This window comes from Zingiber officinale, chromosome 5A (genome assembly GCF_018446385.1).
Source record: "Zingiber officinale cultivar Zhangliang chromosome 5A, Zo_v1.1, whole genome shotgun sequence".
NCBI classification, from domain to species: Eukaryota; Viridiplantae; Streptophyta; class Magnoliopsida; order Zingiberales; family Zingiberaceae; genus Zingiber; species Zingiber officinale.
This window is the reverse complement of record NC_055994.1, coordinates 32,784,740-32,791,356: the sequence shown is the minus strand read 5'-3', so window position 1 is coordinate 32,791,356 and position 6,617 is coordinate 32,784,740.

Here is a 6,617-nt window from a genome sequence, read left to right as displayed (position 1 = left end):
AATCAGAAGCCGAAGAACAAGAGTTACCTCGCGTTGATGGCCCGTGAAGAAGAATCGGAGGAAGAATCAGAAGACGGGTCCGAACCCGAATCGAGCCACGAGTCCATACTCGTTTCCGAAGGTTCTGAAGAGGTATACCAAAATTTAAATAAGAAATTTTTCAAAATTATTTCTTGCTTAAACAATAAATTAGTTAAAATAGAAAAAGAAAATGAGTTGCTCTTTGAAGAAAATCAAAATCTCAAGGAACAAATAAAAAATTCAAATCCAACTCAAGATCTAACACTTGAGGAGGAGAATTTATCACTAAAAAATGAAATTAATAATTTAAAAGAAATGTTAGAAAAATTCACAACAAGATCCAAAAACTTAGATTTAATATTAAATAATCAAAAAGCAATTTATAATAAAATCGGACTTGGCTATAAGTCAAGCTCAAATAAAACATTCAAGTCATTAATAACCCAACACAGACCAACAAAACAAGCTTGGGTTCCGAAAGCGTGTTTAATCACGCAAGTAGGACTTAATCAATACTACATCCCTAAAGATAAAATACATTATATAAAGTCAAATAAACCAAATAAAAAACCAGAATACAAACCTGAACAAAAAAGTTTAAAATCTAAACATATTAAAACTCAACAAAATGTAAACTATCATCAAGTGAAATTTAATTATAAAAGAAATAGATATAAACTGAGAACAAAGTTAAATTAAATGGTCATTAATTCAGGGGGAGGCTCCAGAATAGCTGGCACCTCCAAAATTAACCTACCCGGCAAGATAACCCTAACCAACCTACCCGACAGGGTAATTAGGATTAGTTAAAAAGGGTTCAAGTTTAACTTGAAAAATGGTACTCGTGAAATATTGGATGATAGTATGTTAGGGAAGCTTAGTCTATGCATGTCTAGGAAAATATGGCTTCGACCTGGTGCATTTGGCTAAGTGGAACTGACCGAAGCTACCCTTTATGAATCCTAACCAGTTAGACCAAAGTTTTGTACTAAGTCCAGTGGATAACTCTATTTGGAAAACCTCGAAGGCATGGTTACTTTAATGATGTCCGAGTGTCTCACCATAGCCCAGAAGTTTATCCAAAGAACGCCTATTTGTTGAACCCAAAGCTAAACCTGAATCTAACACGAGTTAAAAACAAACTTCAAAATTGAATCTAATTAATCTCACAAAATTATAGGATTCCCTGATTGAAAATATAGATCGGGTGAGATGACTAAGAAAATTTAAATTAAATTAAAATAAAATTAAATTAAATTAAATTAAATTAAAATTAAATTAAAATTAAATTAAATTAAAACTAAAATTAAATTAAAATCTTAATTTTTTTTTTAACTTAAAAATTTATTTTAATTAAAACTTAAATTTTTTTAACTTATTTTTTTAATTTAAAATTTTATTTTAAAAAATAAAGCTTAATTTTTTTTCTTAAAAATTTATTTTAAAAATTAAAACTTAATTTGTTTTAACTCAAAACTTATTTTAAAAATTAAAATCTTAAATTTTTTTAAACTTAAAAATTTATTTTAATTAAAACTTAAATTTTTTTTTTTTTAATTTAAAATTTTATTTTTAAAATTAAAAATTAATTTTTTTTAACCTAAAAATTTATTTTAAAAATTAAAACTTAAGTTTTTTTGTAACTTAAAAATTTATTTTAAAAAATTAAAACTTAAAATTTTTTTAACTTAAGTTTTTTTAAAAAAAAAATAAATTTTTTAAAATTAAAAATTTATTTTAAAAATTAAAACTTAAATTTTTTTAAACTAAAAATTTATTGTAAAAATTAAAACTTAAATTTTTTTTAAAACTAAAAAATTTATTTTAAAAATTTATTTTAAAAAAAAAACTTAAATTTTTAAACTTAAAAATTTATTTTAAAAATTAAAACTTAAATTTTTTTAACTTAAAAATTTATTTTAAAAATTAAAACTTAATTTTTTTTAACTTAAAAATTTATTGTAAAAATTAAAAATTAAAAATTTATTTTAAAAATTTATTGTAAAAATTAAAACTTAAATTTATTAAAACTTAAAAAATTATTTTAAAATATAAAAATTAAATTTTTTTAAACTTAAAAATTTATTATAAAAATTAAAACTTAAATTTTTTTTAAACTTAAAAATTTATTTAAAAAAAAAACTTAAATTTTTTAAACTTAAAAATTTATTTTAAAAATTAAAACTTAAATTTTTTAAAACTTAAAAATTTATTTTAGAAATTAAAACTTAATTTTAAACTTAAAAATTTATTTTAAAAATTACTACTTAAATTTTTTTAAAACTTAAAAATTTATTTTTAATTAAACTTTTTTAAAACTTAAAAATTCATTTTAAAAATTAAAACTTAAATTTAAAAAAAAAAAACAATACCGGAGTCCAAAACCAAGGGTTGGCGCCCTTGGTATACGGACCCGGGGCGCCCGGAGGGGATCGGGGCACCCCGCCCCACTTGACCCCGGGCGCCCGGACTCCCCTATATATAGTGGGCAGGGGCGCCCCCTACCCTTGCACCTCCTCCTCCAAGCTTTCGTTCAAGTTTCTTCCAAACTTTACTACGAAAGCATTCAAAGTTAAAATTTTCTCTCGTTCTACGGGTAATACGCGGTCGCGAATTAACCGAGGTCGTCAGTTCTAAAAATATTTTAGCAATGGCTCCTCGGTAAAATTCTTGTCTTTTATTTAAAGTTTAAGAATATTATTGCATATTTGTTTTCTTTAATTAGTATAATTTTGGTATATAATTTAGGAAACGTTCTAAATCTGGTGTTGGGCCCTCTACTCCCAGTGTTGATCCTAGGTTTCCCACTGATGAGCTTAGGATTAAGTTTGAGTCAACCATCTACATGGCCATTAGGACCAAATGTATAGATAAAGCGTTCTTTTTACGCTCTTGCATTCCAGCTATTGAGGCCATAAACCACTACAACTTTCAGAACCTTATTGAATGTACTAACCCAGTAAACATAAGTTAGATGTCAGGTTTAAGGGGAGGATTAAATCAACACTTAACACCAAAATTATTTTCTCCACCTTAAATATAATATCTTTTCTAATTGTTTCCAGTATTCAAACTGGTCTTTGGTTTCAAATTTAAAATCTTTACAAGCTTATTAAGTCTTGAAAAGAAAAGTTTTTCAAAATTAGTTTTTGAAATCTTATGTTTCAAATATTTTCTTAAAACTAGCTTTTATAAAATTAAATTCTTCAATTAGATTTTATAAACTCAGATTTTTTTCAAATTTAGTTCCAATCAATTTTGAAAAGTAAATATCTTTTAAAACTCAGTTTTGAAATCCTTTTTCAAATCTGAAAAATGTTGTTTGGAAAATTTAACTTTGTCTTAAAACTTTGATTGTCAAAACTTATGTTTGAAAAATACTTTAAAATTGAAACACATTTTGAAAATTCACCTTGATCCTAAAATTTGAAATTTATACTTATATTAGAAAATTAGCTTTTCAAATTTCTGATTTGAAAATCCTCTATGAATTTGCAAAGTCATTTTTTGAAAATTAACTTTTGCAAAAATAAATCTTTAAATCCTTTATATTTAGCCACTCTTTCAAAACTTAGCTATTTTCCAAAAGACTGTTTTACATGCTTCAGCTACCTTAAAAATTTAGTCTTAAAAATTAATTTAATGTTTTCGAAAGTTCAAAGTCCCCCAAGTTAACTTGACATTGTTTCCTACATATTTTTTATGTATTTTGTATTTTTGAATGTTTAAAATATATCCTTGTTTGATGAATGCCAAAGGGGGAGGAATAGGTGGTTAAGTTAGAAAAATAAAATAAAATTAAAAACTAACTTAAACCTCATGCTAGAACAAAATGCTTAATTTGCTAGAACAAAATGCTTAATTTTTTTCTTTTTTTTTCGCATATTTTTACTAACTTAACCAGGTTGTCATTCCATCAAAAAGGGGAAAATTGTTGGTATGGTTAGCACAAACGGTCTAACTCAGGTTTTCGTAAATGACAAATTGGGTTAAGTTAGGTTTGTCGTGATCTAACACTCTGACCAAGTGTGCAGACGAAGTCCAAACAGGTCGACGGGCTGATCGGATGTTTGGCACGAAGTCCAAGCGGGTCGACGGGCTGACCGGACGCTTGGCGAGAAGTCCAGCTAGGTCGATGGGCTGACTGGATAGCTGGCGAGAAGTCCAAGCGGATCGACGGGCTGACCGAATGCTTGGCGAGAAGTCCAACTAGGTCGACGGGCTGACCGGATAGCTGGCGAGAAGTCCAGACGGGTTGAAGGGCTGACCGAACGTCTGGCAGGTGAGTAAAGGTAAGTCACTGGAAGGGAGTGTAACACCCACTAAACTTTTAAGATAAATAAGAGAATGATGAATTTTTCCTTAGAAAAATAATAAGAAGTGAGTTGAAGCAAAAAGAAATAAAATGAAATAAAAAGAAGAGGAGGTCAAGGATTGAACCTTGAACCTCTTATATTATATTATAATTTATAGAATTAATTAATAGAAACCAATTGGGATAGAGAGAAGATATTGATAGCAAGGAAAGGGAATGCATGATAAAGATAGGAGTAAAGATCTAAGAAGAGAAAGCAAGAAAAGAGCAAGAGAAAGACAATTTGCCTTCCTCCCTTTCTCTCTCTTTTCCCTCTCTTGCCGTGACATTAAATGGAGAATGAAGGGGATTCATTCCCCCTTGTTCTCATCATGAATGATGAGAATAAATTAGAAAATAAAATAAATAAAAGAAAATAGAAAATGGGTTAAAGGAGAAGGAAAGTAAAAACCAATTTTGCTACCTCTTCCCCCTTAATATAAAAAAAAATGATGTAAAGGGAAAATTCTATTTTTCTCTCATTTTCCCTCATCCTCCCTCTCCCTCACCGAACCCTCAGTCCCCTCTCCTCCATCTTCGGCCCAAGCCTAGGTTTTCTCCTAAGAAAGCCTAAGATACAAGGAGGACTTAGCAAGGAATCAAGGGAAGGGAACTAGAAGAAGAGGCTACTTCTTCCATCACCACACCTTAGATCCACAAGCGAAAAGGAAGTAAGCATCCCCTCACCTGTGGTACAAGGCATTTTATGTGCTTTTCGGATTTTATGAGGATTAGAAAACCTAAAATAGAATTTAAGAAAAATTCGGCCAAAGAAGAGTTTTCAAATCTAGGAAGGTTTAAACAAGTCCTCATTTCATGATATTTTTCTATGCTATGTAGGAAGGTTTTCCTTCATGTTTTTATACCAATATGATGCTTGGTCAGAGGAGTACCTAACCCTAGAATTTCGGCCAAAAATATTTTTAAAAGGTTAGGGAAATCATTGTTTAACCAAACTAGTACAAGATTCCCTCCATGAATTACTAAGGGTCTTTTGTTGGTTTTTCTTGCTTAAAAGTTACTTGTAACCAAAAGAAATCCACTCATATGTTTCGGCCAAGAAAAGAGATTAGGGTTAGGAAGACCTTTAAATTTAAGTAACCATGTTTATATGATAGAATATAGAGTTCTCTTAAAGAATTGCATGTTGAATATTGCTAGAAATTCATGAACTCTTCATTAAGATTTTCGGCCATGATAAGATGGATAGCTTAGAAAAGCTTAAACAAAATTTTAACATGCTCAAGACCTCTGTGATATTAAGATATGAAAGTTGTTTAATGCTCTCATGCTTAATTAGGGTATAGAGAATTTAGTTACATGATATATGACATGTAAGATCACAAGGGTCCTAGCTTGTTTATGAACCAAATTTGTATATGATGTTCTTAGTAATTTTTGCCATGAAACTCACTTAGGTTTTCCATGCTTTAGGCCACTTAAAACCTAGTTTAGAGATTGGTAGGTTTCGGCCATGAGGAAAAATAAAAGAAAAAGGAAAGAAACCTAGGAAGCCTAAGACACAATTCACATGTATGTTTATTATGCTTGTCTTTGTACATGCTATGAAACTTGTATGACTTCCTATGCTTTTAGGCTATTTGAAGCAAATTTAAACACTGATGAGTCTCGGCCAAGTAGGGTTTAAATGACCTAGAGGCCTTAGAATTGAAACCAATTGTGTTAAAAATGCTTCTTATGGAAATATGATAATATGTTGATTGAGTCACATGCTTGTATAATTTTTCCATGACCTAAATGGACCATTGTATGTTTCGGCCATGAAGGGATAGATGCCCTAGAAACCCTAGAACAAAAATTAAATATGCTCATGTCACTCTACATGAAATATGATAAGTAGAAAGCCAAAATTCTCATGCTATATGTTGTTTAATGACCTAAAATGAGGCTAGGGTAAGTTTCAGCCATACCCATTGTATGATGCATTATTATGAATTTATACATGATGTTAGTTCAAGTTCACATGCTTGTATGCTTGCTTTTAGCCCTAATGAATACTTGTTAAATTTCGGCCATGACATATGTTAAGGGCTTGAAGAACTTAGGAACTAGCTCAAATATGCTTACTATGTTACTTGGAAAAAATGCTATAAATATGGTTTAAGGTTTCCATGCTTTCATGACATTTGGGACCTTGTTTCACACCTGATAGGGTTCGGCCACATGAAGTTTAGGGACTTGGAGAACTTAGAAACCAAGTTAATCATGCTTATAATGCTTC